The sequence below is a fragment of the Neolamprologus multifasciatus genome, chromosome 18 (assembly GCF_963576455.1).
Source record: "Neolamprologus multifasciatus chromosome 18, fNeoMul1.2, whole genome shotgun sequence".
Classification (NCBI taxonomy): Eukaryota; Metazoa; Chordata; class Actinopteri; order Cichliformes; family Cichlidae; genus Neolamprologus; species Neolamprologus multifasciatus.
In genome coordinates this window covers 10350085-10376156 of record NC_140456.1, presented here as the reverse complement: position 1 = coordinate 10376156, position 26072 = coordinate 10350085, and the positions used below count along the sequence as shown (strand labels likewise).

At 40.8% G+C, this 26072-nt stretch overlaps 1 protein-coding gene across 2 annotated transcripts in view; it reads right to left on the bottom strand.

Annotated features, from left to right (window-relative positions):
- Window positions 1-26072, bottom strand: part of st6galnac5a (ST6 (alpha-N-acetyl-neuraminyl-2,3-beta-galactosyl-1,3)-N-acetylgalactosaminide alpha-2,6-sialyltransferase 5a) — a 69039-nt gene that overhangs the window by 25867 nt on the left and 17100 nt on the right. The gene's annotated exons all lie outside the window — the stretch shown is intronic.

Here is a 26072-nt window from a genome sequence, read left to right as displayed (position 1 = left end):
TCACAATATTTGGCTTCCACATCCTTCCGTGAATACCCCTGAAGCACAGCAGCAGAATCTCTGTTAGTTTTCTGCAGTTATTTGTTTGAAAGTCTACAAACTCTTTTTTTCCACAAGTCAAAAACGCTGTGAAGTTCTGTTTAGCCTTGGTTTATACAGAGAAATGCAAAGCAGACAGAAATGCACACCTAGGGGAACTTTGGTAAAAAGCTTCACAATGTGTTTGAGGCAGAAAATGCTTTGTTGACAAATAGGTAGCGACAGAGCCTCCTGGGTATATGTAGCTTGTCATATTGCTTTGCGATTGGTAGAAACCCCAGGGTCTTATAAAGGATTCACCTTAAATCTTTCTCTCACTCCCACACAACAGAAAAATGTGTGTTTACCTCCAAAACCAACACCAAGATGCAGAAAATTCACCTGCAATACTTTATGGGAAACTCACAAAACATTATATTGTTAATAAAATACAACACATAGGACAACCATGTCAATAGAAACAACTATCACAACAATATTCATCATTATACCGACAGCTGTAAGGATAGCATAAATACTGATTTTGCCTGATGAACATCAGGGTATTTACAACATATTTATTTGAATTCATTTCTACTTTGTAGATGGTGTTTTTCTTCCTGCTCCTGTCCATATATGAGCTGCCACAGCAGAGCTCCTTTTGTCTTTTGCTCTATTATTAAAGCAGCCGATTATGTTCATTTCCAGGCTTGTATTTTTGGACTCTAATACAGCTGCTTTTCACAATTAGAAGCATTTTTTGGAATTTTACTTTATGCTGAGCCATGGTGCAGCATAAAATAAACAAGCTCCCTTGCCCTCCCTTTACGCCAGCTTAATTCTGATAAAGGAAGGATGGCGAAGGATGTCAAAACTGGCTTTAATATTTGGAACTTTGGCCATGTGTTATACTAATATCCATCCCTGTAACAGTATATGACAGAGAATAAGGAAAATAAGTAATTAATGAATAGCGAATGAATAGGTCTCTTGTTCATTTTAAATTACATCTGTGTCTATGACTAAAAACATACAACACCACAGCCCGCTAATGTAAGTGTGACCTCTTTTTCACTACGGCATGCACATAAATCATTTGCATTGCCCTATTTATATATGTCAAGCTGCCCTGCATGTTGTTGGTATGTATGAAGCTGCTGCACATATGCTTTGCATGTATGTGTGGGCATGTCTGTGATTCCCCCCCGCACTGCCACACATACACAGACACACACCCCTGCACTGAAAGTCAATGATATGCAAACCAGCCCTGCAGAGCCCTCTAATGTGCCCTGAAATATCACCCCAGCTGATACGTGTGGTAGTTATTTACACTCTTATAGCCATAACAAATTTACATTTTCTTGGCATTAATAAGAACAAATGATAATAGCCTGATATGTGTGGGGGTGGAGCGGGGGTGGAGGAAGATGTGCCATTATCGTCGTCATCTGCCGACTTTGACTTAGTGGCAGATTAGTGGCGGAGCAGGCTCATCTGTTTAATGAGACCTTAAGGTGCAGGGAGAAAAAAGGCGGGGGGGTGACAGAAAGATGGAAAAGAGGCAGGAACAAAAAGAGGACCACAGAAGAGGTACGGAAATCAAGGATATGTAAAGGAGGGAGAGAGAGAGGGCCAAGAGAGAGATAGATGGAGGCACATAGAGCCACACTGGTGCCATCGTGTTTGATGAAATGTTGAGCTAATGAGGTCCTGGTGGTCTACATCATCACCAAGAACAGCACCAGCATCCATCAGTTCCTCCCGTCTTCCCCTGGCCCTCCCTCTCCCACCTGGCAGAGCTTTGACAGCTAATCTGGCTGAAGAGCTGCGACACCAGCGGAGCAGGTCAGAAATCCCATTTTTACCCAGGGGCTTTTAAGTGGCTCTATAGACCTTATTCTCTCCTCCTGTCTCATGGAGCATTTAAGTGGGCCTTGCTGGCCAGAATTGGCCTCTTTGGGGAGCTCGGTCAGGCTATTACTAAGAAATAAGCTGCATGCTTTGGACAAGGTTCTCCATTCCAGCCGGAATTACATGACCCATCCAATATGGTGGTTCTGGGTTGAGGCGATAAAGTCCAGGTAAACTGTGGTTTACCTCGAGACGGGACGCGAGCGCCTGCTGACTCCAAAGAACCGAAAATATCTTTCACATCCAATTTATCCTCGAAACCCCCCTGAAATTCGAACTCCATTTAAAGATTCATGCAACAAATGGTTTATAATTCAAGACACATCTATCATTTATGTCTTTGAAATCGCTGCCTTTGTTCCTCCTTAGTGAACAAAATGCCTTTGAACATAATTAAAAGATATGCTACATTTAAACTTTGACTGTTAAGAGTTTTTCTTTCTTTTATCAGCCTCTGGTTACAACACCTGATCAAAGCTGTGATCAATAATGCAACTCAGTGAATTTCCCAATCCTGATTATGTTTTGTCTTACCGGCACTGGGAAAAAGACACAGATGAGGGGAAAAAAAAAAATCAGAAAAAGTATTTTCTGCTGTACCATAGAACAGCTCTGCTCTGATGAAAAGCTTTTCTGATTTTTCCAGGAATCTTTTTATTTTTGAGATAATTCAGCAAAATAAAAAAAAAACTATTCCACTGAGCCACAGTTTCTCTATAAAAGGGTTATTTGATATAAAGGCTGGGAGGAGTCGTTCTGCAGTAGGTATACGACAAACTGTGCAGTTCTTTAGGGAGTGAAAGGTAATTTTATCCAATTTCAATGGTACTTTATATTTTCCTCCAGCTCAATTTAAAGGAAAATAGTCTACTTTTAAGCCAGTAGTCATTCACCAATCAGCTATTACAATAAAACCAGCTGACTAATACTGTGTAGGTCCCCCTCTTGCCACAAAATAACCGAGGCACCTCTGGGAGGCATGGCGATTTCCAGTGGTTTGTAGCGCTGGTGACAAATCCTTTCAGTTCAGTGGGCATGGGAGGGAGGGGCTTCTTGGCCTTTAACAATCTTTGAATAGATGTTGTGTGTCAAAGCACCATTTACATACCAGCAGTAAAGCTTTACCAGCAGAAAATTGTAATGTTCTTCACTTCATCTGTCAGTGGCTTTGCTTTTGTGGCGGTTGGGAGTACAATAATTTTAAAAACTGTAAAACACTGGTAAACACTAAACTCTTGGCTCCTGACTGTTACTCAAAAGCAGTGTGTATCTGGGACCTCTTAACATCTCACACAATTTCATTTAAAAAGGTAGCATTTCACACACAAAGAAAGATTTTTGATAAGTCTAAAATGTTCGTCTTCATAGCTGGACATGACCTGCCGATGCTTTTTTGTTGTTTCACTTACATCAGTTCTCTAATAAGCCTTTAACGGAATCACCTCAGTCTGTAGGCTAACTTGTGACTCTTTGAGTTTCCAAAAGTAGAATGAGAGGCAGAGCTTTCATCTCCCAGCCCGCTCTCCTGCGGAAGCAGTTCTGGCTTTAGGAGACAGACACTCTCTCTACTCCTAAGATTAGACTTAAAACTTTCCTTTTTGATAAAGCATACAGTTAGGGCTGGAATCAGTTGACCCTGAAGCATCCCTTACTTATCCTGCTATAGGCTCAGGCTGCTGGGGGTCTTCCTGCGATACCCTCTGCATTTCTTTTCCACTCACCTCTTTTCACCCCCCCAGGTGTTTATACACCACGGCTGTATGTTGTTAAATTTGATCTCATCTCTCACAGTGTCTGTTGTCTGTCCCTATCCTCTCTTTCTTCTCTCCTCTTTCCCCTCACTTAACCCAACCAGTCAGAGCAGATGACTGCCTCTCACTGAGCCTGGTTCTGCCAGAGGTCTCTTCCTTTTACAAAAGGAGTTTTTTCTTCACATCATTGCCTGGTGCTTGCGCATAGAGCATCGCATGATTGTTGCCTTTTTTTTTAATATATATTGTCCGGGCTTTACAGTAACACTGATACATCAGGGATTTTCCTAAAAACTACTTTTCAGACACTTACACAAGAAAAAACATCAGCAAACAAATCATTATTATTTACATTTAATAGTCTCAACTTTCACAATGAGCAGTTGTTTACAGTTCGCAGCTCTCTCTAGTTGACCTTCACTTTCCTGTCGTTCCCTCTCTGCAGCACTGCTTTTGCTACCTGCTGTGCTGCAGCTATTAGAACCTGTCCTCATCCTTAGGGTGTCAAATACTGGCAAGGTATCGAAGCCAAAGGACACCTTGCGCATATCTCTGAGACGCCAGCGGCTTTGGCAAAACTGCAATATTTGATGCCCTTGAAAGAAGAACATGCTGGCAATTATAGCCATGCCGTCTGAACTGCCAGAATGACTTTGGCCTGCTGAGAATCAAGCCAATCTAATGGTTTGAAGAAATCTGATTGTCTGTTTGACATTTTACCAGTTCTCTCCAGGTAGATTTCATTAGTGACAAGTGAGGTGCTGGATCCAGTGAAATAAGTGCCGGTCCCAGTCTGGGAGGCTCCAGCTCCTATTCTAGCAGGATCTGGGACAAATTAAGCCCTGCAGGTGATGATGTCTGCAGAAGAGGACATAACAGAGAAGTTGAGAGCTCAACCTCTTTTATATTAAACCTTCATGACATCCTGAGAGCTTGTTTGGATCTTTTAAGCCAATGCAATGACTAAGCAACAATAAAGAATTTTATCTATGTATTATTTCAAGGAAACTTAAGGTTTGCAACTAACTATTGATTATTTAGTAATGGTTATTTTTGCAAAACAGATTCTAATTGTATTTGGTGAAAGTTTAAATCTAAAACAACCCATTAAAAAGAATAAAACTATTCCAGCATAAATAACTTCCATTTAAAATCATCTCACGTTTTTTTATTTTTATTTTATAGTAAGGCGTTTCTCAGAGAGATGAAGGATAACCTTGTCCCACTTGTGGGACTTGCCGTGAACCTGCCGTGTTTTTTTTTTTAAAGCCCATCCATCCATAGTGTCCTAGTAAAGGAACAAAAACAACAACATGCACACAGACAACAGCCAGTCACTGTCTGATCTGTGCTCAACCTGCCGGAGCGACAACCCAGAGCGAGGAGGCCGCCCTCCTCTGTTTCCTCATTCTGTCTGCATCTGAACACTCCGCTTCCACCGAGCCTGTCCTTCACGGGGCTGCAGGAACAATCAGTACCTCCACACCACACAACCCGCCTGACTACCTGACCCGAAGAAAACATGGCTGTCAGAGCTGGGTGGGGGATTAACTTTGAGGGATGGTGGTGATGAAAGAGAGAAGCTGTTCAGCTCCAGACCACCTGGGGAGGCGTGAAGAAGGAAACGGAATAGCTGGATGGGTATTTGGGGGCCATTACGGTCTGGTGTTGAACTGAATAAACATGATGTTCGCCATTCAAGATATATTTCTTGTCATATTAATGTCCTTTTGATCTTGTGTGTGAGTCAGAAGGCTAACATTATTGAGTGACATTTGCAAAGTATATATAAGAGCATATAATTAAATGGAAAGAGGAATACAAGCCGCGGTGGACTCATATAATCACTTATGATTATGGTGTGATTGTAGTTGAAAAAGACTGTGTGGCACAGCTACCCTGATTGGCTTCGTGGTCAGCACTCACAGCCCCTGGCTGCCCATGGGTAACACAGGCAATAATTGGTGGTTAAAACTCACATGGGTCTTAAGGGGGCATGAAATCAGCTTTAATTCCTCACCCGACTCCCTTCCACCATCCCCCTGCTCAGCTCTGTCCCTTGAGGAATACTTGCACTGTGCTGAACTATTACGTCTGACGTATGCCATTCCCTCTCAGAGCGGAGAAATAGCATTCAAGTGTTGTTATTGATTTCATGTGCATGAATGCGATGGGAAGGGGGTTGGGGGGGCGAGCGAGGGCTTAGCGAGGATGCGGGGACTTCAAGGATGCGAAATGGAAGATATGGCCGGTAAATGTGAGCAATGAGAGGCAGCAATCATCCAGCCCAGCGGGATGCTGTCTGGCTGTCTGGTATTGCCCACAGATGCTACAACAGTGCAGAGCCTTTTTAGCCTCCTCCAGGCTGACCTTTAGGCTTGTCAAAGATCCCTTTGTTTTCTATAGCCTCCTCAGAGGAAAGCGTTCTACAACAGTCAGGCCTTAATATCAGCTTGAGGAAAAAAATGCTCATGAGGCCTTCTTAGAAAAGAGCCGAAGGGGAAATTATGACGTCAATTTAAATCTCTTTTTTTGCATGCCATCCTGCTAATGTAGACTGTGAAAGTGACTTCTGTCTTCCATGGCTCATTAATGACTGATGGGTCATATTTCATACTGTAGTGTCACAGGGGTGAGAGAGACACAGCCTGTAGCTGTGCAAAATTTAAAGACATTACAGACATTAAGGAAGGCGTTACAGAGCCAGTAGAAGCAAAACCAGCCGTCTGAAGCTATAATTTGGTCCTGCCTCCATCAGATGCGAAATATTTATCTGTGCATGTGATTATTTTAGCCACGCCAAGTCTACCACCCAAAGAATCATAGCACTTGCATTCGTCCTACCGACCCACATAAGCATTCCTCAAGCAACATATATGAGTGTTTTTACTCCTGAGGATCAAGAAAGTAAGCATTTGAAAGTAGACTGTGTGTAGCTGGTACACATACTGAATTTTGCCAGTTTCACATTTATTCCAAAACTAATACTAGTTTAGGTTACAATGAGAAAACATAGTTAGATACATCATAGAGAGCTTCATTTACAGAGGACCAGGGAGCCAACTATTGACCCATGCATAAGTGACATCACAAACGCATATCCAGTCACTTTAAAACACAAATGCAGGTCATAAAAACTGATTTCACATTACTGGTCACCACAGCCAGCTGGAACATACTGCATGCTCCTAATGTCTTGTTATAGTTATTGTTTAAAGAGGGCCAGCCACCGAGTGTCCTGCTGTAATTTTAATCAGCACAAACTGGCAGAATGTCAGCACATTTCTGAAAGAAAAACAAATACAAGTCTCAACTGTTTTATTGCAGTTCTGATAATTAATGAGTAATATTGCTGAATAAGCTAAAATAAATATTTTGCTGGGAGTGGGAAAATAATCATTTTAGCCATTTAGCTCCATTCTCTCTTTTTCATTGAGAACTACCTCCTGAGTCTCCCGGTGAACTGAAGCCAATTCCAATAAAACAGGAATAATAGGAAACTGGAAATGAATGGAAATGAATAGGAAGTAATAGAATTAATAGGAAATCAAGTCCTCTGTATAGAAGCTCTGCTAACGCTAGTATCATAAGGCTCTGACACTGATTTTGCCAACATTGCGTATGAATAGCACATTTCTTTTTTTTACATTTTAACTAACGGTTACCAATTAAAGTAATAAGACCTGCTAGGGGTTTTGCTCATTTTTATCACAATTTGAATAATTGAGAAATTGAAACACTGATTTGGTAAAGATGCTGTAGGGAGGTGGGGCTCAATACCTGGCTGCTTCAATGTGCATATCAAAGTATGCTTGGCAACAAGTGTCACCTCAAGGTGTTATATATTATAAGGCAAAGACTCTACAATAATACAGAGAGAAAACACCAACAATTATATGACCCCCTATAAGCAAATGCAACAGGAGGAAAAAACTCCCTTTTAACAGGAAGAAACCTCCAGCAGAACCAGGCTGGCATCCTAGACCTATTGCATGCATCTGTGTAGCCTGTATAATTATTGAATGTATGTGAATGATAGCTAGACTAGGGAAATCAAAGTAGAAAAGAAAAGCACTATAATAAAAAAAAAATACCAGTCCAATTACAGTCATAGCAAGAATAACACTGAAGAAAAAAATCCTTCACTAGATGGTAAAATAGTTGTGTGAGACCGAAGGCCAAAATGACACTGGAATCTGTGCAGCCATGGCTAAATATGCAGCAGAAACAAACCATTACAAATAATCTTCCAAGCAAAACAAATAGAAAAAAGCCATCTGAAGTCAGTTGTTCTGGGCTAAAGAAATAATAAATCTCACTGGGATTAATCCAGTGTATACAACAAATGATAATACATAATTTTATCATTCATTAAAAGAGCAGATGAAAAAGGCCTAAAATAAATGAATAAATCTGATAACCGACAAGAAAAATACCCTAAAATTTGCTTCATTTCAAAGCTTGTTTCTGCTGCGAGCACCAAAATGTGCAATTTATGATATGGGATGATTAGAAGGAGAAACCGATGAGGGCAGAAATGGAAGGAGAAATTGGGAGGATAAATAAATCTTTTTTTTTTCTTCTTTTTTTTTTTTTTAAATAGGGATGGTGAGCATAAAAGAATGAGTGAACAGAGCATAAGCGAACAGAGAAACAAAACACCAATTAGAGCCTGTAGGAGCAAAGGAGGAGCGGACTAGAGGGGCGGTACGGCTGCAGTTACCAATTAGAGTAAAATCTGAACAGCTGCAGGCAACGGCAGAGTGGAAAACAACAAATTCAGTTATGTCGGTAAAGGCTGTGTATTCAGCGGGGGAAGAAAAAAAAAAATCAAACCTGCTTCTATTGTGCTGATGTGCGCTGACACACATACACTGGGAAAAAAGAGACACTCCAGCAGGTTGAGAGCTGCAGGGCAGAGTCGATGTAGGAGGGCTTGTTTGGAGCTGTTTGTCTGGCTTGCACGTTTGACCAGTCATTAGGGAGAGCCGAGGTGGGAAGTAAGCCGAGGACTAATGAAGATGGGAGGAGGAGGAGGAAGAGGAGGAGAGAGTGGATAACGAAACAGGAGCAATTAGGGAATCCGGCGGTCAGCAGTCATACTCCAGGTTGACAGCTCCTGTGGCTCTGATGCTCTGGTCTTAATTAGGGCAGAGTTTTCAGTGTTGATCTTTAAAGAAGACGCCTTTGATGGAGGGCAATTATCTACTCCAGAAAAAACGAAAACCAACATCTGACCTAAAAAGAGTAATGAAAATTCACTGATGGAGCCTGAGAGTGGGGTTTTTTTTGGGATAAGTGACGTGGCTGATGATCTTGTTAGAGGAGCACTAGTTGAAATGAAAGCTGATATCATCGAGAGTGTTTGAAGAATAGAAGGCATCGGTGGCGGAGCTCTGATCTTCAAAGCATGCGGTAGTGTAAAGAGAGCCCTTTACTGTGTGGTGTGTGTATGTGCTGGGATGGGCGGGGGGCATTAAACACTTACAGTGTCTACAGAGCAGAGATTTAACGTGCGTGTTTGCGATCAAAGTAACCGTAAACGTGTACGGCTGTAGGAGAGGGATGCAACAATTTAGAGGACATCGTTCTAAGTCACGCAAACACCAACAGCAACAAAACACTTCAGTAGCACTTTTAAACAGCTGTTTGAGTTTATTATATTATTTATCATTTCTAGTCTTTGGTTTCTAAGAGTTCTGTCTCTGTGTAATCCTTAGTTGCTGTCTCCCCTGTCTGCTATATCCCCGTGTCCAGTCAGTGTCTGTGTCTGCCCTGGTCCCACATCTCTGTTCCCTCTGTTGTAGTGCCTGCCTGTGAGTCTGTGGCTGTGTCCCAATTCAGGGTCGGCATGCTTGAAGTACGCACACTACGCGTACTACGTACGGTGCGTACTATAAGTACGAGAAGTGCGGAAGTGAGAGGCTTGTGAAATGGGACGGTCTAGCCTTCGTCGCGCTGTTCAGGTTGCCTAGCAACCATGATACTAACCGCGAGAAACGTTACATACAGCTTTGTTTGACAGAAATGAAGGAGAAAAATGTTTTGTTGGTCATTCATTTTTCACATCACTGTGATTAGTTGAGTATCTGAGACTGAGACCACGGGACTGTAAAACATGATTGTTGGGCTTCATTTCTGTACTGAACAGTCATTTAAGATTAGTTAGTAAATAACAATTAGCTGATGTTGTTCATGAGACTAAAATCATCTCACTGTGGTAATGTAAATATAATATGACCAATATTATTATGATATATTGGACATACATACATACATGGCTTTACAACCAAGTTAACACTGAAAGTACAGACATCACTAATGTCACATAACTTTGCCGACATGTGGCGAACAGCAATGTTTTAATGTTCTTCGTTATTAAACATTCGCACATAAATAAGTGACATCGTATTCAGTACTTTCTTTTGACAGTTCACTCTTGGCCGCTCCCTTCTGCCGTATTTTGCGGGAAAATTATCCACACCCACCACCGCGCTATGAATTGTGGGATATATGGGACCATGAAGCGTGCACCGGACCACGCTTGATATTTGGGGAAATTGACGGCGCATTTGGAGTATGCATTTGAAGTACACTTCGAATTGGGACAGCCGTCGTCGCGTGGCGGTGACGTAACCGCACTTAAAATGCGTACTTCAAGCGTGCAGACCCTGAATTGGGACACAGCCTGTGTTTGTAAGTTCAGTCTGTGTTATATTTCCTGTTTTATTTTGAAGGTCCATGTTTTATGTTAATGTATCTGGTTTTGCTTCCCCTATTTCGTTAGGCCTGATTTGCCCAAGCTGTGTTTCCCTCCTGTTGCCCATTCCCTGATTGCTCCCTCTATGTATTTAAGCCCTGTGTTTCAGTTTGTCGGTGTCGCGAGCTACCCTTATCTTGCTGTGTGTTTTGTTTGCGTAAGTTTACCTTGGAGTCTTAGTTTTGTTACCCTTTTGAGTTCAGCATTAAAGCTGTTTTGAGTTCACGTTACGCCTCCGAGTGTCTGCACTGTGGGTCCTATTCCTGCCTGCACACAGCCTTCACATAACAACAGCAGCAGCTGCTTTCTAAAAATCAAGGTCAGGAACAAAAATACTTCAGACTCACAAATTGAGCTACTGAACCCACAGCACAATAGCCCAGCAAGTGAAAATCAGAACCTTGTGCTGTTTTAAATTTGTAAAAATGGCAGATGACGGCATAAGATGAACTGCAAAACATGACACATTCCACTATGTTATTATTAATTTAACAAAAATTAAGCCAAAATGCAAAAGCAGCGTGTGGGAAACTAAGTGTACCCTCACTGATTCCACAGGAATTAAAAGAGTAAGTAGCAGCCAGATACTGCTAATGAAATGCACTTAATTAATTGATCATCTGCAAGTGTTGAACAACTCTATTGCATTTAGATGTGCGGTAACAAAATGCCAAGGAGCAAAGACATCAACAATGATCTTAAAGAAGCAATTGTTGCTGCCCATCAGTCTGGGAAAGGTTATAAGGCAATTTCCAAACAGTTTGAAGTCTGTCCTCCTTCAATGAGAACGATTATTCACAAGTGGGAAAACATTCAAGACAGTCATCAGTCTCCAAACAAATTCACCTCAAGGTCAGACTGTGTAATGATTAGAGTCACTGAAAACAAAACAAAACAGTGAAACCAAAGTGAAGAAGTCTGGCCATAATGCCCATTTGGCTAAAGGCAAAGACAGTCTATCAGCACAAACACCTCATACAAACTGTCCGCCGGAGTGGTGAAGGGATGATTTGGGCTTGTTTTGCAGCTATGGGACCTGGACACCTTTCTGTCATTGAGCCAACCAAGAAGTCATCTGTATAGCAAAGTATTCTAGAGTCAAATGTGAGACTAAAGCTCGACTGAAACAAGATAACGCAACAGGAAAATATCTACAGCAGCAAATCCTCTCTGATAAAGAAATTAAAAGAGCACTTTTTAATGAGACATTATGTGGCAAGAGTATGCAGTCAGTTCCAGGCAGGGGCCCCAACGCTCGCCTGCTCTGAATCCAAAGAACACCTCTGGGACATTATGTGTCGGTCCATCTAACTCTGCCAACTTGCACATCAGACTTTCCAGGAGCTCAGTGATGCCCTGCTCCAGATCTGGGAGGAGATTCTCCAGGACACTATCCATCATCTAGGAGCATGCCCCAACACTGTTAAACAGGCATGCAAGCATCTGGGGCCATCCTTTCATTTCTACCCATCACCCAATCCATCAGTACAGATGTTGCCCAGTATTATTATTTTTCCCACTGAGTTCTGATTTGAGATCTTGTTTTTTCTAGTAGTGTACAACAGAATAGCTAAAAAAAGAAACTATCAAGATGTTGCAATGTTTCTGTCAAAGTCCAGACCTCAGCCTGAATGAAATGCTGTGACAGGACCTCAAGGGGCCTGTGGATAAAAGAATACCTGCAAATCTCCACGAACAGAGGCAACGTTATAAAAAAGATTAGGCCAAATTCCTTCACAATGAAGTGAGAGGCGGATAAAATCATACCGAAAATTAATTGCAGCTAAAGGTGGTTCTAAAAGCGGCTGAGTCACAAGTGTGCTGAATTTTTCACACCCTGTTTCTGCATCTTGGCTCATTTTTTCATAAATAAATAATGACACGATGTAATATGTCATGTTTTGTAGTTCATCCGAAGGTTAGGGTTTATTTTCCTAATTTTAAGACCTGCTGAGGAGCAAATGATTTTTGATGATTTTATATCCTGACACATTAAAAATTGCAACTAAAAGAAGGTGAACTTTCATCTAATCGTGAGTGTGCAATAGAGCTGCCATACACACACAAGCTTGTCTGGATGTGACCTGACAGAGGTGCATGTGAGAATGCAAATGTCCAATACAGTCAGATCAGATATTAAACCTTCTAACAAGCTACAGTGGGGCAAAAAAGTATTTAGTCAGCCACCGATTGTGCAAGTTCCCCCACTTAAAATGATGACAGAGGTCAGTAATTTGCACCAGAGGTACACTTCAACTGTGAGAGACAGAATGTGAAAAAAAAATCCGTGAATTCACATGGTAGGATTTGTAAAGAATTTATTCGTAAATCAGGGTGGAAAATAAGTATTTGGTCAATAACAAAAATACAACTCAATACTTTGTAACATAACCTTTGTTGGCAATAACAGAGGTCAAACGTTTACTATAGGTATTTTGGTCCATTCCTCCATGCAGATTTTCTCAAGAGCAGTGATGTTTTGGGGCTGTCGCCGAGCAACACGGACTTTCAACTCCCGCCACAGATTTTCTATGGGGTTGAGGTCTGGAGACTGGCTAGGCCACTCCAGGACTTTCAAATGCTTCTTACGGAGCCACTCCTTTGTTGCCCGGGCGGTGTGTTTTGGATCATTGTCATGTTGGAAGACCCAGCCTCGTTTCATCTTCAAAGTTCTCACTGATGGAAGGAGGTTTTGGCTCAAAATCTCACGATACTTGGCCCCATTCATTCTGTCCTTAACACGGATCAGTCGTCCTGTCCCCTTGGCAGAAAAACAGCCCCATAGCATGATGTTTCCACCCCCATGCTTCACAGTAGGTATGGTGTTCTTGGGATGCAACTCAGTATTCTTCTTCCTCCAAACACGACGAGTTGAGTTTATACCAAAAAGTTCTACTTTGGTTTCATCTGACCACATGACATTCTCCCAATCCTCTGCTGTATCATCCATGTGCTCTCTGGCAAACTTCAGACGGGCCTGGACATGCACTGGCTTCAGCAGCGGAACACGTCTGGCACTGCGGGATTTGATTCCCTGCCGTTGTAGTGTGTTACTGATGGTGACCTTTGTTACTTTGGTCCCAGCTCTCTGCAGGTCATTCACCAGGTCCCCCCGTGTGGTTCTGGGATCTTTGCTCACCGTTCTCATAATCATTTTGACCCCACGGGATGAGATCTTGCGTGGAGCCCCAGATCGAGGGAGATTATCAGTGGTCTTGTATGTCTTCCATTTTCTGATGATTGCTCCCACAGTTGATTTTTTCACACCAAGCTGCTTGCCTATTGTAGATTCACTCTTCCCAGTCTGGTGCAGGTCTACAATTCTTTTCCTGGTGTCCTTCGAAAGCTCTTTGGTCTTGGCCATGGCGGAGTTTGGAGTCTGACTGGTTGAGGCTGTGGACAGGTGTCTTTTATACAGATGATGAGGTCAAACAGGTGCCATTCATACAGGTAACGAGTGGGGGACAGAAAAGCTTCTTACAGAAGACGTTACAGGTCTGTGAGAGCCAGGGATTTTCCTTGTTTGAGGTGACCAAATACTTATTTTCCACCCTGATTTACGAATAAATTCTTTACAAATCCTACCATGTGAATTCATGGATTTTTTTTTCACATTCTGTCTCTCACAGTTGAAGTGTACCTCTGGTGCAAATTACTGACCTCTGTCATCATTTTAAGTGGGGGAACTTGCACAATCGGTGGCTGACTAAATACTTTTTTGCCCCACTGTAGCTCACAATAGCATGTATGTGAGAACAGCTCAAGCAAAGGCAAGAGAGTGGGCGTCGTGTCTGCTGCCAACTGCACGCTCTACCCAGGAAACACTCAAGACCTGAACCAAATTGGTGTTTCCAGTTGTGACACACATCTGAAACCATTTCCTTTCTTTTCCTACATCTGAGACCGTTTCTCTCGATATTTTCCAGAGATCATGTGTCAAAAAGGCTACAGATAAATTGGTAGTCAACTGATGCAGTCGGATAAAGCAGTTAAGAACTGAAATTGTGTCTCTCACAAGTTACAAGTCACTATTTTATCAGCAGTGAGGTATCTAGAGAGAGTAGCAACAGACAGATGACAGGTCTTTACAATGCTACAATGATTTTAAATTTCATCCTGGAGGAAAACAATGAATTCCTATTTGTGAAAGGTCTGCTCCACAAAAATGTTACACTTTTTTGATGATTGAATCACACAATTGAATATCGCTTAGGTTTAGAGCTTTCCTCAAAATGGAAAATAGCACAATTGTAGTTTACCTGCATTATCAAATGTGTTTCAAAGGTATTTTCAAGATGATCTCAGCTAGGAGAACAAAAACAATTCCCTTCTGGGGTCATGCAATAACTGATGAATCCTCAGAAAAGCATTACACTACCTACAACAAACCCTCAATACTCAAAATTTCATGCCTGTCCAGTCTAGTTTTTGCCAAGCTGCAATATTTATGTTTTATGTGAAGTAGTCAGCGTTCCCTGCTTCAAAATAGGACGTCTAACAATGCTGCATTTTAAAAAAAACTGCATTAGTGTGGGCGTGTTGTTTCTAGTGAGACAATGAAATATGATTGGGGCAGAGAAATACATTTGAGAAATAGATCCATTACTTTGAGGAATTATCACATGCCAAAACATTGCAAAGTGTTTTATGATGGCACGAGCAAACATTTTTCAGCTCTGCAAAGTAAACTTTTCCTTCTCAGTGACCACAAACTGAAAAGTAGAATTAAAGTGTTAATGCTGCAAACTAATCCAGCAGAAAGGTGCTGGCAGGAGGCTTACGTTCTTCTTAAATGCTGTGATTGCTTTGCAAAGGCTTTCATTACAATGATTGTTACGTGCCAAGAGGTGTGGCTTTGCTTTTGTGTTCTATTTATCCTTCAGGTGTCAAGCCTCCACCTATTGGCCAGTTCGAAGTTGATTGGCATGTGTCTATTGGCTGGTCTGGGCCCAGTTGGCCAATCACACGCCGAGGATTACTACAAATGAGCAGCTCCCTGGCCTTTAAGGTTTTGCGATGCTCTCCTGTTGCAAATTATGATTTGCAAACAAATAAACCCCATCCTCAAAAGTTACCTCAAAGTTGAACGAGAAACCGTAACCACAATGTTGCTACACTGGAGTGAGTTCTGCTTTACAGGTGATGCTATTATTGCTCCCACCCACACGTTTGTTTCTGGCTGTACTCACTTCTCTGCCTCCCCAATCAAAAATTGCCCTTGTATCCCAAACACCACTGCAGCTTTTGTACAGCCCTGCAGGCAGGACTCTGTGTCATTAAACCTCAACTTTCCTCACCACCTGCATAAAAAGGTGAAGAGAACAAAGCTGCACCTTGCTTCTGCCTTGTTCTTTTCTCCCCGATAATACCTACACCTCCTCCTCTTCCTGTTCCTCACCTTGTCCAGTGTGGGTGACCTGGAAAAGACAATAAACGCCTCTTCCTGCCGTGAGCTGGAAAGACTGGACCCGAACAGCGAGCTGGAGTGTGAAGGCTGTCGGGTTGCACCTTGTTACAACACACTCTTTTTACTTAATTGGCTCCACATCAGCCTGTTTGCCGCTGGTACAGACCGTACAATGATACAGCCATTGCCTGTCCCTTTACCCTCCACCCAAATAGAAGAGGAGAGATACTGCTATGAGGACCACACCAATACACCCCTGTAGGAGAGATTGCTTTGGCATGAATACAAAAGATGAGGTGCAATTTACCAGGTCAGAGAATCTCTCCTGTGCCCCCTTTTTGCTCCAAAATTGCACCAGGAGGTGGCATGTGGAGAAGATAAAGGAGGAAAAAGCCAAGGGGAAATGACAGAGGGACATTAGGAAGAGCGAGGGAGGCAGAAAGACTGGAGGAAGGCGAAAAAGGAGAGAGAGAGAAAGAGGTTGCTGTGACAGACAGAGGCGGGCTGAGGAGGGGAAGAAAATGAAAGGCAATCTGATAGATGAAAAAGAGGAGCAAGAAAAAGGAGTGGCTGTCAGAGAAAGAAGCACTTTGGAGACCAAGAAATGTAGGGCAGCTCCTACAGAGAAAAGGCAGGGATTTTAGGGGCCTGCTTTGATGAGGAAAAGTTAGAAATGCACACTCACTTGCTTCAGACCGTTATCGAAATTATGATATCTGAAAGGGTCATTATGCGAGAGAAAGCAGCAGCCTCGCAAACACCATTAAAACATCTGCAGGATTTCCCTCTCTGAATGCCTCCAGACACCAGAGTTTAAATCTAAGATCGAGAAGATTTCACATTTGCGAGTGAGCTCACGGTCGCCGTGATCATCCTACCATTTATGGATGTGGTGTGCTGATATGTTCCCATAATCCTCTCAGATCAGTTTGTTGAGAGTGATAGGCATGGTTATTGCCCAGCGCAGTGTGGTAAACAATGGGCTGAATCAATAACGAGAAGATGATCTTGTTAAGAGAAGTCTGGTGAGAGTAATGACTCGGAGGAGACGTCTGAGCGCAAGTTGTAAGCCGCCGTTTCGCTTTCCCGTCACGTCTGCCCCTCCACTGCAAAAGTCCCTTTTCTGCACAAGATACAGAGAGTTGAAAATGAAACTGGAAGATAAAAAGGTGCAGCATAATCTTAGCGTGGAAGCGAATATATGCATGGGCAGGGACGGCGGGAGGAAATCTGAATACGGCACTCAGACGAACTGCTAACTGTCAAACTTGAGATGACAAGTTTGTTGTGAGCAAGGGCAAACTGGCAATTTTTACAGAAACCAAAAACAACGTCTTCCAGACTGGAGACGGGCTGTTAATCTTGAAGTGCAAAAAGATAAATCACGTCAAGCTAAATCCCATAGGAGCAATTATTGTTGTGTTGTAGCAATATAACGACAAGCCCGAGAAAAACAAAAAGAACACATCAATAATACATCGGCAATACTGCAAGCCGTATGTGGGCAAAAGCTCCGCTTCCCTGTGAAAACATTTTCTGTACTAAATATTCTATTTGGAGTGTGTCCATTATGTGGTGGAACAGAGGATAATGAGAGACAGTAACCAAAAGGGGTGTGTGTGCGTGTGTGGATGTGTGTGTATAAAACACCAGCTGCCAGTGACTACACTTGTCAGGCAGGAAGAATCTCCTGGGAAGACAGATTTCATATTGGCAAGCAGGACACGTGAGTGTGTCTTTCAATCTCTCTGTGATTTGTGCATCACTGTGTCTGTTAGATTTACTCAAATATTGAACTCAAGTACAGGTTTCGTGAACTTTTATTGAAAATTTCCGTTCTATGCTATGACACTCCACTACGTTTCAGAGGAAAAATACTGTCTTTGACATCTGTCACTACTTAAAAGCTGAAGGTTTTTATTTAAGAAAAAGTACTTGCATATATATGTATATATGTATATACAATCTTACTAACCACTCAAAGTGCTTTAGACTACAAGTTGCATTTTAATCGCTCATTCATACAGTCCTGTATTCTATGCTCATCAAGCACTTCAACTGCCTTACATCCACAGCCAATTTACAGTCACCAATTAACCGCCATTCTGGCAGGTAGTGGCTGGCTGTTGCACGATGAAAGAAATCTAATTCGCTGTGATTGCTTTGGTCACAAGCAGATTGCTGCAGTTGCTTATAGCTTGCATAAAGAAATGTCTGCAAATACCTGCAAATACTATCCAACTTCACACTGAAACTTGAAAAAGTGAAAACTGGAAGTGGAGGGCTTACTTTCATAGTAGCAGGATTCAAAAGGTGCCACAGTTACTTTAAAGCAAATGGTCTCCATTTCTGTGTGTTGGTTGCCAAGTGGCCTCTAGTCTTTGTAAGGAACATGTAAAGTCTATAGAGAAAGGCCCAAGTCAGGAATTCGAAACAGCAACCTTCTTGCTATGATGCATCTCTGTGCTCAAGTTATAGACCAGTGCAAAGACCTTCAGTCTTTTTAAGCTTGCTTTTCCATCCATCAGTTAATTTGTGCTGAAAACACTGAAAACTTAAGGGGAATTCTGGGAATAGTTATTAAAAATTGGGGCAATAGCTTGGTGCGTGGATATACAGCTCCAGAGTGACTGGTTCCAGCTGGAGTTCTCGCCCATTAAATCAAGGCTGGTTCTTGCGTTTCTCCCAACATCCAAGCAGTATGCCTGTGACAGCCGCTGGCTACAGTCACTTTGTCACAGTTGAGGAAGTGGAGTAGGTAGGGGTGAGCAGCCGTTTCTTTTGATCACCCGTTTTCTCCTGTTTTGAGTAAGTTAAGAAGGTCAGACTCTTTAGTTTTGGCTCTTATTTTGGTAACGTTAGGTGTGTGGGAATCAGTTTAGCTTCGTTTTGTTTATTATTTTGGCCTTGGCTCACCCCAAAGTGTTGACACTCCCGTTTTGTTGTTCCTCTTGCATCACATTGTAAATAAATTACCTTGTAACGAACAGATTTGTTTCCTGTCACTGATTGGGTCTTCGGGGAGCGAGTGCTTCACTTGAGTTATGGCCTGGCCCCTAGATGGGTTGTAAAATGAATTGAATCTTCAAATAAAAAAAACAGAAAACCATGCCATCTTTGAACATTTAGCCTTTGCAGAACTTGTGTTTCTTGAGCAACAGATAAAGAGTAAATGCAACTTTACTGCCAATAGACCATCGGTCTAAAAGTCTTGGGTTTGATGGGAAAGTTGCTGTGACACATACTCAACATAAAAATCCCACCTGATCCTTCCAATGGGGAAACATTTCTCAAATTAATGAATGAATCAAGCAGAAACACCATATTTTCCACACCTTTATTACGTTCTCCTGTTTGACTGGTTCTCATCTGAGAGAAGGCAGAGGCCAATGTTGTTAGAAGCATCAGAATTGGGAAGAAACTGAATTTATGTGACTTTGAATGTGATTTAAGCATCTAGGAAAGTGATGATAGGTGATCTTATTTTCACCTTAACTATCGGTCTACAGACGAATGTGCAGAAAAGGGAAAAACAAAAACAAAAACATCTCTTAGTTAGTGGCACTTCTCTTGGTAACAATAAATGGACGATGAAGAGGTCAGAGGAGAATGGTTAGGCTGGTTTAGGCTGATAAAAAGAAAACAGGTACACAATTAACACTTACTATAGCCAGCATAAAGCAGCAAAAGACTACAACATGTGTCCAATCAGCTACAAAGAAGAAACTGATGCTACAGTGGTTGCATGCTCATCAAGACTGGACAATAGAAAACTGGAAAAGCATTTCTTGGTCTCTGATGAGTTTTGATTTCGGCTCCAGCACTCAGATGGTAGGGGTCAAGATTTGGCAAGAAAAAACACATTTGCTTACTTCCTTGTATCAACAACTCAAGCAGCTGCTGCTGGTGGTGGAAAGATGTGGGGAGGATGTTTTTTTCCTGGCACACTTTGTACCAATCAAGTATCATTTAAACTGCAGTCCTTTACGGCCATGTTGTAAGAGCTACTTTCAGCCGGATAATGCCCCATGTCACAATGCTTATATAATCCCAGGCTGGTTTCTTGAACACAGCGAGCTGGCTGTACTCAAAAGGCCTCTACATTCACCAGATCTAAATCCAGCAGAGCACTATTGTGATTTGGTGGAACGAAATAATTACAGGAATCATGAAAGTGATACCCAGAAATCCGCACCAACTGCCTGATACCATCATTTCAGCATGGACCAAAATCTCAGAGGAATGCTTCGAGGACCTTTACAAATGTATGCATTGAAGAATAAAGGCAGTATTGAAGGCAAAAAGTCAATTCTACTACCAGGTTGTACCTAATAAAATAAGGATTGAGTGTAGTGGAAGACATGAATCCCTGAGCCATTTTTCTGAAAAAAAAAACCAAGCAGTTTCAGCTGCGGACTTAATGCTTGTCTTGTTTTACTGAAGTATTATTTTAAACTACAATTTTGGTACTTGTATTTAAGGAAAGAATCCAAGTGATTCTTCCACCACATAGAGGAGAGCCTGTTTATGCATTTTTCTGCTGCATTCACAGATACACACATCTTAATAGGAAAATGCTAATGAAATGAATCCGAATGCTAATGCTTATTGCCAGGCTAATGCCTATTCATTTAGTCAATGGATACACACCTGATATGCAACAATCACGAAACTGGTGATTAGAAACGTACGAATGAGTTACATTTACACACCTTGATCTTCACAATGAAAGTAATGATTCTTAGCAGCAACATTGGAAGCGGCTCACGTCAGTAAACAAGTGTTTGGGAGTTGTTGTGTTTTTTCCTTTCTGTCTCTTTACTGATTTTTTCACCAAGGTGATGAGCCTCCCCACATACGGCAGGCTCATTAGCCTAACCCTAAGCGTATTCTGCCTAGCAGGAATTCATAAAGACACAAACAATGCACACATGCATACTAACAGCTTTCTCTCAGAAAGAAGCTCCCACAGTGTATTATCCCTTAATGAGCCCTGATTAGCCGATGAAGAAAAGGTAAGCATCTCACAGCTGCAGAAGTGGAGGAAGCATTCAAAGACTTCACTTAACGCAATTCTTGAAAAACAACCGCAATTAAAAAGTATTTGTTTACAGATAAATGGTCCAGACTAATGGAACGTTATTAGACTAACTGATGACTCACCGATTCGAAGTAGTTCCAAACAGATGAAAAGCAAAGTTCTGCTCCATTAATGTGTATTCATCGCCTTAAACTTTTTTATATCTTTGAGTGTTATTATGAGATATTAAAACAGGGATAGGCTGCTCCTAATTTATTACTTACAGTTCCAGTACAGACTCTAATTATAGGTCTAAAACTGCATTCATGCTTTGAAGCTGATTTCTAGTCACTCGTGTATATTCCAGGCTCTGACTGCCTAGGTTAAACTCAAGGTCGAGACCCTACAATGATACAGAGAAAACCCCAATAATCAAACAATCCCCACTCTGAACAAGCACTTGGCAACAGTGGGAAGGAAAAACTCCCTTTTAACAGGAAGAAACCTCCAGCAGAACCACGCTCAGAGAGGGGCGGTCATCTGCTGCAACCAGTTGGGGGTGAAGGGAGAGTGACATATTGAAGAGCTGATGATTAGTCACTTATGGACATGCCAGGTTCTGGTTGCCTAGGTAACCATCCAGTGTTTTTACTATTAGGTCATGGGCCAATCACATGTATCTTACACTCTCGTTGTTTCAATCATTCACCTGGATGTTGGGTAGAGTTTATTTTGCCCACTTCACGCTGCCAGTGGTTGTTTCATCTTTGCTTGCTGAAAGTTGCACAGTGTCATTGACTTTCTGTGGTCTCTGGTTGTGATGTCACTGCTATTTCCAGAATGGATTTGGTGCGATGTGGTGACCTGAGACCACAGAAAGTCAATAACATTCAACAACTTCAAGTAACTATGGTTGAAAAACTGCTGATGACAAGAAGCTTTTCCCTTTGAGCAACTGAAGCGACTACCAATGAGAGAGCAGGACTCTGTTTACTGGCATATGACCTGTTGATATGTTAACCAGTAAATATGTTAGAGGGTTATCCATTCAACCAGAGTGTCTAGCCTCTAACTTTCATTAAAGAGGGAAGGTTTGTTCAAACAAGGGGAGGTAGCGTGAGAGCAGGCAGGCAGGTGGGTTTTCCTCCACACAGGTTTTCCACAGCGGGTGTTTGTTTGCTTGACTGAAGGAATGGAGGCTGGAACACTGGGGGGGATATAGGCAGATGGAGAGGAAGAGGTAATTTCACTGAGAGATTAACTACAAGAAAGTTTTCCTGAAGCTAGACTGGTTTCCACACAGTATGCTCTATCTGGCAATAAGAGAGAATGAAGAGCTGATCCTTCTATGTGTGGGTAATTGAAGATGGAAAACAGGTGTGCTGGCCCCAGTTGACAGAAGCAGGCGAGGGAAATGCCTATCTGATCCCACCAGGAAGGAGAGTCTGCCATTTCAAAAACTGGCACAGGGATAAGGGAGATGGGGAAGGACGCTGAGGAGCCATGACACAGGGCCTGGAAGGTCTGCAAGGGGCCAGCTGTCAGCTTCCAAGCAAATCACCCAACGAGCAAATCACTTCTAATGTGGACACAGCTTTAGAGTAGAGGGGTTTTCTCTAAACTCTAAACAGAAGACACGGAAGAATAAAGGCTTTTATGTGACTCAGGTGTGCAAAAGCTTACTATTATGAGTCCAACATGATGGCATGTTTTGCATTCTGAATTTTTCAGAAAAAAAAAGCATGTCACAATTTCATGGCAGTTTGATCCCCATCCCTACAGTTTTATAGTGCTTAGTGTTTCATGGTTTTAACCCTCTGGTCTCTAACCTGGCCAACGGTGGCCACTTCACTTTTCGGTTTTCAACCATTTTTGTTCTGTTAATGCAAATGGAATGAAACTTTCCAAAGGTGTGCATTTTATTAAAATTTTTTATTTTTCAACATCAGCTCCTTAATAATGTCAATAATATTCACTATACACCACATTGTTCCCGTTTTACTGATCGTGGCCATTTTTGGCCAATTGAAACCCATTATAACCACCTTTTTTGATTCCTTGTTACTGGCAGTACTATAGCATGCAATTTAGGTAAAATTGCTTTCATTCTAAACTCAACACATGAAAATTGTAGTTTTTCATTTTTTCTACCACATGAGATCCTTGGCCCATTTTCTGCCAAGCAAGCAATTTCATGTAATATTCTTGGTTTCCACTAGGTGGGGTTGATGGGTTACCACACTCCAATGGACCAATATAATGAAACAATTTTGACATAGGTTTGGTCTTAAGGATCTGATAGTTTGTGTTTGTGCATGACATTGCAGCACAAACATGTATTTGCAAGATAGACTGGAATAAATAATGACGCATCAAACATTACATAGGCTGCAGTGAATTCCTGTGGATGCAGGATATTGAGCTTTGAGGTTCCCAGTCAAACTTAGCTTTGAAGCACATGTGAAAAGCACTTTTACTCTTGTATTTTTCATAAAAAGAGACCATACCCAAAATATTAACTCTAGAAACAAAAACAAAAACAAAAAAACCCCAATCACAGGACATTTTGCACAGTTCAAACCTGCAGCTGCAGCGCAAACAACAACAAACACTGTTTGTAAACGTGTCCTGGAGTTTATGCAGGTGCAGACGTTGCTACTGCTGTAAGTCAACCTAACAGCTTCCAGACCATTTATTCTGGCAATATGGCAAGAAGGTGGGAGTGTCCCCCCCCCCCCCCCCCCCCCCCAGAGGGGACAAAGGGACCCCCTGATGATCCTCTAATCGCCTGAGCCAAGGTGTGAAACTGGGTGTGAACTCTGGCTGATTGGGAATCACACCCAGTTCAAAGCGTATAATATCTAAATTTGAATTATATTTTGGTTTTCATGACTAGGACTGGTGCTAATTTAAAAAATCAAGTCAATGAAAGTAGAAAAATGTTTTAATATATATGAATTTTATAGTATTTTGAAAACGTAAACATGGGTGGCCATTTTTGGCCACGAACAAAATGAGAGGGTTTTTTTGTTTTTCTGTCACAGCACAAAAAACCAAAGATACATAAAACTCATTGATACTTTTAATTATTGCTATGCATCTAACCTCCATCATGGTTAGAAAATAAATCAGTTTGCATGTATTATTTAGAAAAAAAATGGGGATTTTATGCTTTTATCCCTTTATCTCTTTATCCCTTTGTAAATCATTAAAATTATGTAATTTAACTGGTATTTAAAGGGTTAAAAGTCTGGATTTGAATTAAATTTTGGTCTTGATGAACAGCGCTGATACTAATCTAAAACATCAAGTCAATGAAAGTAGAAAAATGTTTTAATATATATGAATTTTATAGTATTTTGAAAACGTAAACATGGGTGGCCATTTTTGGCCACGAACAAAATGAGAGGGTTTTTTTGTTTTTCTGTCACAGCACAAAAAACCAAAGATACATAAAACTCATTGATACTTTTAATTATTGCTATGCATCTAACCTCCATCATGGTTAGAAAATAAATCAGTTTGCATGTATTATTTAGGAAAAAAATGGGGATTTTATGCTTTTATCCCTTTATCCCTTTATCCCTTTGTAAATCATTAAAATTATGTAATTTAACTGGTATTTAAAGGGTTAAAAGTCTGGATTTGAATTAAATTTTGGTCTTGATGAACAGCGCTGATACTAATCTAAAAAAATCATGTCAAAAAAAGTGGAAATTTTTCTTAATATATATGAATTTTATAGCATTTTGTAAATGTAAACAGGGGGTGGCCATTTTTGGAAGTTTTTATGTTTTTCTGTCACTGCACAAAAAAACAAAGATGCATAAAACTCATTGATACTTTTAATTATTGTTATACATCTAACCTCCACCATGGTTAGAAAGTAAATCAGATGGCATGTTTTATTTGGAAAAAAATTGGGGTTTTGTGATTTTTTTCCATTTATGAGTTCCTAGGATTATTTGATTTAACTGGTATTTAAAGGGTTAAAATTATGAATTTGAATGAAATTTTGGTCTTGATGAACAGCACTGGTACTAATCTAAAGAATCATGTCAAAAAAAGTGGAAATTTTTCTTAATATATATGAATTTTATAGCATTTTGTAAATGTAAACAGGGGGTGGCCATTTTTGGCCACGAACAAGCTGAGAGGAAGTTTTTATGTTTTTCTGTCACTGCACAAAAAAACAAAGATGTATAAAAGTCATTGATACTGTTAATTATTGCTATGCATCTAACCTCCATCATGGTTAGAAAGTAAATCAGATGGCATGTTTTATTTGGAAAAAAATTGGGGTTTTGTGATTTTTTTCCATTTATGAGTTCCTAGGATTATGTGATCTAACTGGTATTTAAAGGGTTAAAATTATGAATTTGAATGAAATTTTGATTTTCATGAACAGCACTGGTGCTAATCTAAAAAATCATGTCAAAAAAAGTGGGAATTTTTCTTAATATATATGAATTTTATAGCATTTTGTAAACGTAAACAAGGGGTGGCCATTTTTGGCCACGAACAAGCTGAGAGGAAGTTTTTATGTTTTTGCTCTCCCTGCACAAAAATAACAATGCATTATAATCAATGTTGATGTGGATCAATTACATGCCCCAGACTCTACTATTAATAATACAAGAAATTTCAGTAGCAATGCAATTATATAAAATTGCGAGATTTGAGGTTGTCTTCCAGCTAGTGCAGTGGACAAACAAACTGGTGTTTAAAGGGTTAAAAATGTAAAAAGTAATAATAATTTTATATTTATGAAAATAACTGAAGTTACTTAAAAGCTTTATGCAAAAAAAATGGCAAAAAAACATAAAAATAATAAAAATTACAGACCTAATCTGTAGGTGGCCACTTTTGGCCACGAACAAGCTGAAAGGGTAGTGATTTTGAACAGGGTCAGAGGGTTAAAGAATATACCTCTATAACCATTTTAACTTAAATTTTAACTTAAATAAATTAGCATTCAAGACCACAGCGTAGAAATCCAGAGCTTCATTAAAATGCAACATTTATTGTAAATGTAAAATCTTAATCTTAACCTACAGGTTACAGCTGACTGCAGCTTTCAGATAAACACAAAGTAAAATGTTTCAGTCAGGGAGAAACAGACATTTTTCCAGCACTGCACAGTCATCTTCTCAGTGGCTGAAGTTTGTAACTCTGAATGGATTTGTAGAAGCAATAAAACTG